The following is a 13,046-nucleotide window of genomic DNA, read 5'->3' on the forward strand; positions in this document are numbered from 1 at the left end:
GAGGGCTAGTGAGCATCAAGACCACGGTCCAGGATGAAACATCGAAAATCCGAGAATACATCAGAAAGATGGCCCCAAAGGATGAACTGCTAAGTGAATGTCTCAGGCAGCAGAACGCTGATGAGAGTGCAGAGGAGGAGGAGGAACAGACAACCTGGAGAGACAAACCCCTACATGGCATGTACCACCGTCAGATAGAGGAAGTGGCTGATATCAAGAAATCCTACCAGTGGCTGGATAATGCAGGACTGACAGACAGCACAGAGGCATTAATCATGGCAGCACAAGAACAGGCCATAAGCACAAGAGCCATAGAGGCCAGGATCTACCAGAGTAGATCAGACCCAAGATGCAGACTGTGCAAAGAAGCCCCTGAAACAGTCCAGCACATAGTAGCAGGGTGTAAGATGCTAGCTGGATCAGCGTACATGGAGAGGCACAACCAAGTGGCTGGGATAGTATACAGGAACATCTGCAACCAGTATGGAATAGAAGTACCCAAGTCCCAATGGGCCATACCACAGAAGGTGGCTGAGAACAACAGGGCCAAGGTTCTGTGCGACTTCAGCTTCCAGACTGACAAACAGATCCTGGCTAACCAACCGGACATAGTGGTGGTGGACAAAGAGCAGAAGAGGGTGGTGGTGATAGATGTGGCGATCCCAGCTGACGCCAACATCAGGAAGAAGGAACATGAGAAACTTGAGAAGTATCAAGGGTTGAAAGAGCAGCTGGAACGGATGTGGAAGGTCAAGGGTTGCGTGGTCCCCGTGGTAGTGGGGGCACTTGGGGCAGTAACCCCCAAACTGGGAGAGTGGCTCCAGCAAATCCCAGGAACAACATCTGAAGCCTCAGTCCAGAAGAGCGCAGTCCTAGGAACATCGAAGATACTGCGCAGAACCCTCAAACTCCCAGGCCTCTGGTAGAGGACCCGAGCTTGAGGATGACATGGATACCACCCTCCCACCGAGCTACACACTTTGTGTGTGTGTATATATATATATATATATATATATATATATATATATATATATATATATATATATACATACACACACACACACACACACATACACATATACACACACACACACACACACACACACACCAATACAAGCCCGATTCCAAAAAAGTTGGGACAAAGTACAAATTGTAAATAAAAACGGAATGCAATAATTTACAAATCTCAAAAACTGATATTGTATTCACAATAGAACATAGACAACATATCAAATGTCGAAAGTGAGACATTTTGAAATTTCATCCCAAATATTGGCTCATTTGAAATTTCATGACAGCAACACATCTCAAAAAAGTTGGGACGGGGCAATGAGAGGCTGGAAAAGTTAAAGGTACAAAAAAGGAACAGCTGGAGGACCAAATTGCAACTCATTAGGTCAATTGGCAATAGGTCATTAACATGACTGGGTATAAAAAAAGCATCTTGGAGTGACAGCAGCTCTCAAAAGTAAAGATGGGAAGAGGATCACCAATCCCCCTAATTCTGCGCCAACAAATAGTGGCGCAATATCAGAAAGGAGTTCGACAGTGTAAAATTGCAAAGAGTTTGAACATATCATCATCTACAGTGCATAATATCATCAAAAGATTCAGAGAATCTGGAAGAATCTCTGTGCGTAAGGGTCAAGGCTGGAAAACCATACTGGGTGCCCATGATCTTCGGGCCCTTAGACGGCACTGCATCACATACAGGCATGCTTCTGTATTGGAAATCACAAAATGGGCTCAGGAATATTTTCAGAGAACATTACCTGTGAACACAATTCACCGTGCCATCCACCGTTGCCAGCTAAAACTCTATAGTTCAAAGAAGAAGCCGTATCTAAACATGATCCAGAAGTGCAGACGTCTTCTCTGGGCCAAGGCTCATTTAAAATGGACTGTGGCAAAGTGGAAAACTATTCTGTGGTCAGACGAATCAAAATTTGAAGTTCTTTATGGAAATCAGGGACGCCATGTCATTCAGATTAAAGAGGAGAAGGATGACCCAAGTTGTTATCAGTGCTCAGTTCAGAAGCCTGCATCTCTGATGGTATGGGGTTGCATTAGTGCATGTGGCATGGGCAGCTTACACATCTGGAAAGACACCATCAATGCTGAAAGGTATATCCAGGTTCTAGAGCAACATATGCTCCCATCCAGATGACGTCTCTTTCAGGGAAGACCTTGCATTTTCCAACATGACAATGCCAAACCACATACTGCATCAATTACAGCATCATGGCTGTGTAGAAGAAGGGTCTGGGTACTGAACTGGCCAGCCTGCAGTCCAGATCTTTCACCCATAGAAAACATTTGGCGCATCATAAAACGGAAGATACGACAAAAAAGACCTAAGACAGTTGAGCAACTAGAATCCTACATTAGACAAGAATGGGTTAACATTCCTATCCCTAAACTTGAGCAACTTGTCTCCTCAGTCCCCAGACATTTACAGACTGTTGTAAAAAGAAAAGGGGATGTCTCACAGTGGTAAACATGGCCTTGTCCCAACTTTTTTGAGATGTGTTGTCATGAAATTTAAAATCACTTAGTTTTTCTCTTTAAATGATAAATTTTCTCAGTTTAAACATTTGATATGTCATCTATGTTCTATTCTGAATAAAATATGGAATTTTGAAACTTCCACATCATTGCATTCCGTTTTTATTTACAATTTGTACTTTGTCCCAACTTTTTTGGAATCGGGGTTGTATATATACACACACACACTATATATATATATATATATATATATATATACACACACACACACACACACACATATATATATATATCTATGTATGTATGTATATATATATATATATATATATATATATATATATATATATACACACACACACACACACACACACACACACGTGTGTGTGTGTGTGTCAAAAAGTGTGTGTGTGTGTGGGTCAAAAGGAATTATCTGCAGACCTTAGAAACAGGATTGTGCCAAGGCATAGATCTGGAGAAGGGTACAGAAAATTTGCTCCAGCTTTACAGGTCACAAAGAGCACAGTGGCCACCATCATTCGTAAATGGAAGAGGTTTGGAACCACCAAGAATCTTCCTAGACCTAGCCACCTGGCCAAAGTGAGCAATCTGGGAAGACAGGCCTTGGCCAGGGACGTGAGCAGGAACCAGAGGGTCTCTCTGACAGAGCTCCAGCATATCCTTGTGGAGATGGGAGAACCTTTCAGATCAACCATCCAGGCAGCACTGCACAAATCAGGCCTTTATGGTACAGTGGCCAGACGGATGCCACTCCTTAGTAAAAGGCACATGACAGCCTGCTTGGAGTTTGCTAAAAGGCACCTAGAGGACTCTCAAACCATGAGAAATCAGATTCTCTGTTCTGATGAAACCAAAATTGAACTTTTTGGCCTGAATACCAAGGGTCACATCTGGAGGAAACCAGGCACTGCTCATCATCTGGCTAATGCCATCCCTACAGTGAAGCATGGCAGTGGCAGCTCATGATGTGGGGATGTTTTTCAGCAGTGGGAACAGGGCAACTAGTCCTGAGAGAGGGAAAGATGAATGCAGCCAAGTACACCGAGATCCCTGAAGAAAACCTGCTCCAGAGCACTCTGGACCTCAGACTGGGGCAAAGGTTTACCTTCCAACATGACAACGACCCGAAGCACACAGCCAAGAGAACAAAGGCATGGTTTCAGAGAAAGTCTGTGAAATGTCCTTGAGTGACCCAGCCAAAGCCCAGACCTGAATCCAATTGAACATCTGTGGAAGGAGCTGAAAACGGCTGTATACCGATGCTCCCCATCCAACCTGATGGAGCTTGCAAGGATATGCCAAGAAGAATGGGCAAAAATGTCCAGAAACAAGTGTGCCAAGCTCGTAGCTTCTTTCCCAAGACGCCTTGAAGCTGTAATTGCTGCCAAAGGTGCATCAACCAAGTATTGGGCTAAGCGTGTGTACAGATATGTAACCCCTAAATAACTTACTGTTTGCCAGTAAAATAAAATTACTTAGTCTCTAAAAACCTGCTTTCACGTTGTCATTATGGGCTATTTTGTGTAGAATTTTGTGATAAAAAATGAACTCAATCTATTGTAGAATAAGTCTGTAATGTAATAAAACATGGAGAAGGTGAAAGGGGTGTGCAGACTTTCCAGCTTGACTGTATACCCAAGCCAAGCCTGTGTCACACATGCACTCAAGCACAGACTTAAGCACACATTCCTCCTCTGCATTTAATCCATCTGAAGCAGTAAACACACATGCACACACACAAGTGAGCAATGAGAGCACACACATACCCAGAGCAGTAAGCAGCTACGCTACAGCACCCGGGAAGCAGTTGGGGGTTAGGTGCCTTGCTCACTGGCACTTCAGCCCAACCTCAATCCATGGCTGCCCCATGTTAACCTAAGACAACAGGGAGAACATGCAAACTCCACACAGAAAGGCCCCTGCCAGCCACTGGGCTCGAACCCAGAACCTTCTTGCTGTGAGGCGACAGTGCTAACCACTACACCATCGCAACACCACCACTATTGTATGAAATATTTCATACAATATTAAATGCCGCAACAACTGAAGTCAGCTTAGTGTAGTCTTCTCAACTGGGAGTTCCTTCCCCATTTGCAGAGTAAATCAAAATCAAATCAAGTTTATTTGTATAGCGCTTTTAACAATAAACATTGCCGCAAAGCAGCTTTACAGAATTTGAACGACTTAAAACATGAGCTAATTTTATTCCTAATCTATCCCCAATGAGCAAGCCTGTGGCAACGGTGGCAAGGAAAAACTCCCTCAGACGACATGAGGAAGAAACCTCGAGAGGAACCAGACTCAAAAGGGAACCCATCCTCATTTGGGCAACAACAGACAGCCTGACTATAATTTTAACAGGTATAACCCTCAACTGTCCTCATGGGGCCGTCCTTCACAGGAGCGGTGCGATAAAACTCCGACCAGACAATGGGCACCAGGATGGATCAAGCAGGTCCGAGGGGCAGAAGAGGCCAGCATCTCAATTCCAGGATCAACATGTAACTCAGAGGGACAGATTTGGGGGGGTGGGGGGGAGAGAGAGAGAAAGAAAACACGTTGTTAGGTATGCCCTAAAAATGACAAGTATTAAATCTGTGTGGTAGGCTCGCAGAGACGAGAGTCTTTACATCAGGCATAACACACAACAATGGCATGTTAATATGGTAAAAAATATCATGACCTGCTCTGGCTGGATGCTTGATTGGGTGATGGGAGCACACTCCTCAGCAATGATGAGATGCAGATGGGACCCTTAGGGCTGGCCAAGACAATTCAGTTACATTTCACCGGGTCTGGGACATGCGACAGAATGTCTGACGGCCGATTCCCTGCAGGCTACGATAGCCAGTCGAGGTCTCCACCCTCTCCACCAAAAGATTTCCTGTTGACTCCATGTAACTCAAAGGGACAGATTTGGGGTGGGGGGGAGGGAAAGAAAACACAGGTTGTTAGGTATGCCCAATGTCACCTGAATAAGTAGGAGCAGTATACATATTGCACCGAGTACAAGCAGGGACTCCGGCAACTAAGTATGACAGCATAACTAAAAGGAGAGAGCCAGAAGGTAACACAGGCATGAGGGAGCCCCGGGACATAAAGCAGCCAGCCACTACACCGTCAACAAACTCGAGTGAGCAAGCGAGTGGGGACTGACAGCATCCATACATCCCAGTTTACCAAAACACTATGTCTGAGGACCCTCCAGATCTACTCCTTTACCTCAAACACCATTAACAAAAGGCTTGACTAAACAGATACGTTTTCAGCCTAGACTTAAATGCTGAGACTGTGTCTGATTCCCGAACATTACTTGGAAGGCTGTTCCATAACTGTGGGGCTTTGTAAGAAAAGGCTCTGCCCCCTGATGTAGCCTTCACTATATGAGGTACCAGCAGATAGCCTGCACCTTTTGATATAAGTAGGCATGGTGGGTCATAGAGGAGCAGAAGTTCACTCAGTTACTGTGGTGTGAGACCTTTTAGTGCTTTAAAGGTCAATAGTAGTATTTTATAATCAATACGAAATTTGATTGGGAGCCAATGCAGTGTGGATAAGACAGGCATGATGTGGTCATATTTTCTAGTTCTAGTAAGGACTCTTGCTGCTGCATTTTGAGTTAACTGGAGCTTGTTTATGCACTTATTGGAACATCCAGACAGGAAGGCATTACAATAATCCAACCTGGAGGTAACGAAAGCATGGACTAGTTTTTCTGCATCATGCAATGACATTAAATTTCTTATCTTTGCAATATTTCTGAGATGAAAGAAAGCTATCCGGGTGATGTTATCAATGTGAGTTTCGAATGAAAGACTGGGGTCAATAATCACTCCGAGGTCTTTTACTGCTGCACGTGAAGAAACAGAAAGGCCATCCAGAGTCAGTGTGTAATCAGAAAACTTACTTCTAGCTGTACAGTATGTGGTCCTAGCACAAGTACTTCAGTTTTGTCAGAGTTAAGCAGAAGGAAATTAATAAGCATCCAGTGTCTAATGTCCTTAACACATTCCTCAATTCTATTAAGCTGGTGTCTCTCATCAGGTTTTGCAGAGACATACAACTGTGTGTCATCAGCATAACAGTGGAAACTAATACAATGTTTACGAATAATATTGCCCAGAGGTAACATATATAGAGAAAAAAGCAGTGGACCCAAGACAGAACCTTGTGGAACACCAAACTTTACCTCGGTACGTCTAGAAATATCACCATTTATATCAACATACTGATAACGATCAGTTAGATAAGACCTGAGCCATGAGAGGGCCATTCCCTTAACTCCCACAACATTTTCTAGTCTATCCAGAAGAATGGAATGATCAATGGTATCAAATGCTGCACTAAGGTCAAGCAACACAAGTAGCGAGACACAGCCCTGATCAGACGCCAACAGTAGGTCGTTTACTACTTTAACCAGTGCTGTCTCTGTGCTATGATGAGGTCTAAATCCTGACTGATACATTTCATGGATGTTATTCCTATGTAAATATGAGCATAACTGCTGTGCCACAGCTTTTTCAAGGATCTTGGAGATAAAGGGGAGGTTTGATATTGGCCGATAATTGGACAGCTGACAGGGATCAAGGTCAGGTTTTTTAATCAGGGGTTTGATAACTGCTAGTTTAAAGGATTTGCGTACATAGCCAATCATAAGAGAAGAATTTATTATTTTTAGAAGCGGTTCAATTACTCCAGGCATTATCTGTTTGAATAGATGTGTCGGTAAGGGATCTAGTACACAAGTTGAGGCTTTTGATGTAGAGATTAATGAAAGTAATTCAGTTTCTTTTAGGGGAGTAAAACATTCTAACTGATGATCTGATACAGTTATATTGTTAACTACAAGGTCACTTTCATTGTCTAATCTTAAATTAGTATTTTGAATTTTTTGTCGGATATTCTCAATTTTGTCATTAAAAAAATTCATGAAGTCGTTGCTACTACATACTGCAGGTGTGCATGTGTTGATAGTGGACTTATTCCTGGTTAATTTTGCTACAGTATTAAATAGGAATCTAGGATTATTTTTGTTATCTTCTATTAGGGAGGAGAAATATGTTGATCTCGCAGCACTAAGAGCTTTTCTATACTTCAGGAAGCTCTCCTTCCAAGCTAATTTGAACACTACCAATTTTGTTTGACGCCATTTACGTTCCAATTTTCGAGTGGTCTGTTTTAATGCGCGAGTGTCATCATTATACCAGGGTGCTAATATTTTGTCTCTGACCATTTTCCTTTTTAGAGGAGCTACATTATCTAAAGTATGGCGGAACGTTGACTCTAAGCATTCAGTTGCCTGATCAAGTTCTGTAGGGGCTGACAGTGACCCAATCAAAGTTGACAGCTCTGGGAGATCATTTATAAAGCTCTGTGCAGTAGTTGACGTGAAAGTACGTTTAATACAGTAGCGTGGTGAGGTGCATATATTATTACTCAGACATATTTTGAATGAGATGAGACAATGATCTGAGATAACTTCAGACTGTGGAAGTATGACTATATTGTCTACGTTTAATTTGAATGTTAGTATTAGATCAAGGGTGTGACCACCATTATGGGTCGGTCCTATGACATTCTGCTTAATCCCGACTGAATCTAAGATGGACACAAACGCTGTTTTTAAAGGGTCTTCTGGGTTATCGAAGTGAATATTAAAATCTCCGACAACTAAAGCTTTGTCTAAGGAAATAACCAGATCTGAGATAAAATCTGCAAATTCAGAAAGAAACTCAGAATATGGCCCCGGGTGCCTGTAAATAATAAGCAATGGAATTAACTGGGTAGACTTATTTTTTGAGGCTACATACATTATATGAGTATGAAGAACTTCAAATGTATTAAATTTATAACCAGGTTTTTGTGTTACACCTAGATAATCGTTATAAATAACCGCAACACCACCTCCTCTGCCAGTTAGACGAGGCTGGTGTATATAACTGTATCCAGGAGGACTCGCTTCATTTAATGCTATATATTCATTTGGCTTAATCCATGTTTCTGTTAAACACAGTACATTAAACTGCTGATCAGTAATGAGTTCATTAACCATTAGCGCTTTAGATGCAAGAGATCTAATATTTAATAGCCCCAACTTTAGATCAAAGGTGCTGGCAGGAGCTGTACAGTCAGTATGATCTAATTTTATATTGATTAGGTTACTGGAACAAACTCTCTGAAAATTTCTACCTTTTTGTTTAGCCCACGGAACAGACACAGTCTCAATGTAGTGGGCCCTGAGTGACGACTCTGTGCAGCTAGCAGACAGTCGGTTTAGCCTGTTCGTCTGCTCCCTGGCCTTGGCTCTGGATTGTCAGAAATTAACTAATCAACATGGCTGCACCACAGCCTCAGAAATAAATTAGAACTTCTTACATTTACTTGAGTATGACTTGCGAGGAGCAAGTGTTCTCAGCTGAAGAGACTCCATGCAGGAAAATCAGCAGGCCCGCCCGGATGGTGTTAGCCCCAGGGCCCTGAAGACCTGTGCCCTCCAGCTAAGTGGAGTACTTCAGCATGTCTTCAACATGAGCCTGGGTCTTCAGAGGGTCCCTGTGCTGTGGAAGATGTCATGCCTTGTCCCTGTACCGAAGAAGCTGCATCCCAGTGACCTCAAAGACTACAGGCCCGTGGCATTGACATCACACATTATGAAGACCCTGGAGAGACTCATCTTGGAGCAGATCCGGCCTATGGTCCAACCACTTCTTGACCCCCTTCAGTTTGCCTACCAGCCCCGTCTTGGAGTAGAGGACGCAATCATCTACTTGCTCAACAAAGTCTACAGACACCTGGACAAGCCAGCCAGCACTGTGAGGATCACGTTTTTTTATTTCTCCAGTGCTTTCTGCTGGGTGAGAAGTTGACAGCGATGCAGGTGGATGCCCCACTGGTGTCCTGGATTGTAGATTATTTGACTGGCGGACCACAGTACGTGTGCTTGCAGGGCTGTGTGTCGGACAGAGTGATTAGCAATACCGGGGCTCCGCAAGGGACTGTCCTTTCTCCTTTCCTTTTCACTCTCTACACCACTGATTTCAACTACTGCACGGAGACCTGCCACCTCCAGAAATTTTCTAATGACTCTGCAGTGGTTGGACACATTACCATACGTCCAACCACTGGTGATGAGAGCGAGTACAGGATGGTGGTGGACAACTTTGTCACATGGGGCAGGAAGAATCACCTACAGCTCAACGTGACGAAGACGAAAGAACTGGTGGTCCATCTGAAGAGAATCAGGGCTCCAGTGAACCCTGTTAACATCCAAGGGGTCAGTGTGGACGTGGTGGAGGAATACAAGTACCTGGGGGTGTACTTGGACAATAAACTGGACTGGTCCAAAAACGTGGACACTGTATACAAAAAGGGCCAGAGCCGTCTCTATTTTCTGGGATGGCCAAGATCCTTCAACATCTGTCGAACGATGCTGCGGATGTTCTCTGAGTCTGTGGTGGCCAGCACCATCCTGTACACTGTCGTCTGCTGGGGCAGTGGCTTGAGGGTGAAGGACACTAACAGACTCAATAAGATCATCAGGAAGGCCGGCCATGTTGTAGGTGTGGAACTGGACTCTCTGACAATGGTGTTGAAGAAGAGGACACTGTCCAAAATAAAACAAACAAACAATCTTAGACTGTCCTTCCCACCCTCTACATGAGGAGCTGATCAGCCACAGGAGCACATTCAGTAAATGGCTGATTCTTCCATGCTGCACAGCTGAGAGACACAGGAAATCATTCCTACCTGTTGCTGTCAAGCTCTACAATGCCACTGTATAACTGTGGTACACTTCTTACCATGTATCCTTAACTCAGGTGCAATATATGTATATAGGAATTAAGCCTGGCACGGTATATGTATTCATACCGAACTGTCACGGTACGGGGGTCACGGTTCGGTGCGCGCATTTTCACGGAGAATACACACGGTACAGAAGTTTAATATTGATCTGAACGCGGATCTGTTATTTCGCAAGAGTTTCCTTCAGGACACATTTAACCACTGCCACCTGCAAGCTCTGATTGGTCCATAGACATGTCCATAGACATGGATTGGTCTAGGTAGCAAACTCCACCTTCAAATACAAGCTCTGCTCTGTTGGAAGGTACCGCTGTTAGGTTGTTGTTGTTGTTGCGAGAGAGGGCTAACAATGGCGAGTGGCGAAGAGCTAGAAGACCCACCATCATCATTTAAGTCAGTGGTGTGGGATAACTTCGGGTTCCCCGTGAGTTATAACAGCAATGGAGAGCGAGTGGTTGACAAAACAAAGACGGTCTGCCGTTGTTGTTCGACATCTGTTCATTACGTGAGTGGGAACACTTCAAACATGTTCACACATATCCGGCGACACCACCCAGACATCCCCATCACCGGGACAAGACGGAAGAAAAGTGTCCAATTACGTCTCCCAAATGTCTTACAACAGCCCCTTGACACAAATACATGCAGAGCAAAAAAATTACTGAAGCAATTGGAATTTACATCACATCCGCTATGCGCCCATATTCCACTGTAGAAGAGGCGGGATTCAAATATTTATTACATGTGCTCGAACCTCGCTACACTCCTCCATCCCGCAGCCATGTAAGAGAATCAGTAGTGCCAGCCTTATACAACAGAACGAGACAAATTGTGGAACGGGTTAAAAGCTGCGCATTCTATTGCGCTCACCACGGATTCATGGACTTCTCGGGCAACCGAAAGTTTCCTGACCGTCACTGCTCATTTCATCAGCTCTGAGTGGGACATGAGGACTGTAGTCCTGCAAACGTGCCCCTTACACGAACAACACACAAGCACCCATCTGGCTGAAAAGCTGAACGAAGTCGTGACCGAATGGAAGTTAGAAAGACCTGGGATGCCCATAGCCGTCACCACAGACAATGCAAGGAACATTGTTATGCCGTCGGTGAAGCAGGGCTCGGTCCGCATATCGCGTGCTTTGCATACACCCTCAACCTGGCCGCAAAAAAAGCCCTCGAGATCAAGCAGGTGTCACATGTGCTTGCAAAAATGAGATCTACCGTCGCATTTTTCCACCGCAGCCTACATTTTGGAGTGCAAGCAAGAAATGCTGGGCTTGCCGAAACACTGCCTCATTAATGATGTCACAACTCGGTGGAACTCGAGCTTCGAGATGGTGGAGCGGTATCTCGAGCAGCAAGCTGCTGTTTATTCTGCCTTAGCAGAGAGGAATGTGAGAAGCAAAGACATCGGGAATCTTTCCGATCTGGAGCTGTCCCACGCAGAGGCCATAGTTGACGTGATGAAGCCTCTGAAGACCATCATGGCAGTAATCAGCACAGAAACCACCCCATCCCTTTCCATGATCCTGCTACTGCAAACTACACTTCTGAAATCAACAGAAACAAAAATACAGCTGATTCTCCAATTGCAAGAGACATGAAAAATGCCATCAGGGACAACTTTCAAGGCCGATATGATGACCCAGACCTCCGGGACTTCTTAAATAAATGTGTAGCACTGGACCCCAGGTTCAAAACACTCAATCACTTGGATCCAGCCTGTCAGCAGAAAGTTCATGAAGATCTCATCAGAGAAGTTCTGGGCAGAGCAGAAAAGGTATGCATATAAGAAAATTATTATTATTATAATTATTAACCTGCTTCCCCAGATGGGGTTTGGCCAGGTATTGCAATGACTGTTTGTCTACCTGCAATACTAAAAAACGCCTGTAGGTGGCCATCTCAATATTGCAATGTAACATTACTGCACATCCACAAATTTGGGGCCAGGTTGCCATCTCTGATTGCACTTATTATTATAATATATATATATATATATATATATATATATATATATATATATATATATATATATATATAGATAGTACATGCCAGCGGGGTATCTGATGACTGGTAGTGCGTACATGTTGATGGCTCGGACCTTGTTCTTACCATTCAGCTGACTTTTCAGGACCTGCCTTACTCTCTGGAGGTATTTGGCTGTGGTTGACTTCCTTGTGGCTTCTTCATGGTTTCCATTAGCCTGTGGGATGCCAAGGTACTTGTAGCTGTCTTGGATATCACCTATGTTGCCCTCTGGTAGGTCAATCCCCTCAGTCCGGATCATCTTGCCTCTCTTTGAGACCATCCGGCCACACTTGTCCAATCCGAATGACATCCCTATGTCATCGCTGTAGATCCGGGTGGTGTGGATCAGCGAGTCTATTTCTTGCTCGTTCCTGGCATACAGCTTGATGTCATCCATGTAGAGCAGGTGGCTGATTGTTGCCCCACTACGGAATCGGTACCCGTAGCCGCTCTTCGTGATGACCTGACTGAGGGGGTTCAGGCCTATGCAGAACAGCAGTGGTGATAGCGCATCTCCTTGGTATATGCCGCACTTGATGTTGACTTGGGCAATGGGTTTTGAGTTGGCCTCTAGGGTTGTCTTCCACATTTCCATTGAGTTCTGGATGAAGGTCCTTAGGTTCCTGTTGATCTTATACAGTTCCAGACATTCCAGTATCCATGTGTGTGGCATTGAGTCGTAGGCTT

The 13,046-nt window shown here is 44.3% G+C and overlaps 1 protein-coding gene across 1 annotated transcript in view; it reads right to left on the bottom strand.

Moving 5' to 3' along the window:
• The window catches only part of nomo (nodal modulator), a 150,125-nt gene that overhangs the window by 40,444 nt on the left and 96,635 nt on the right, over positions 1–13,046 (bottom strand). The gene's annotated exons all lie outside the window — the stretch shown is intronic.

This window comes from Neoarius graeffei, chromosome 4 (genome assembly GCF_027579695.1).
Source record: "Neoarius graeffei isolate fNeoGra1 chromosome 4, fNeoGra1.pri, whole genome shotgun sequence".
NCBI lineage: Eukaryota > Metazoa > Chordata > Actinopteri > Siluriformes > Ariidae > Neoarius > Neoarius graeffei.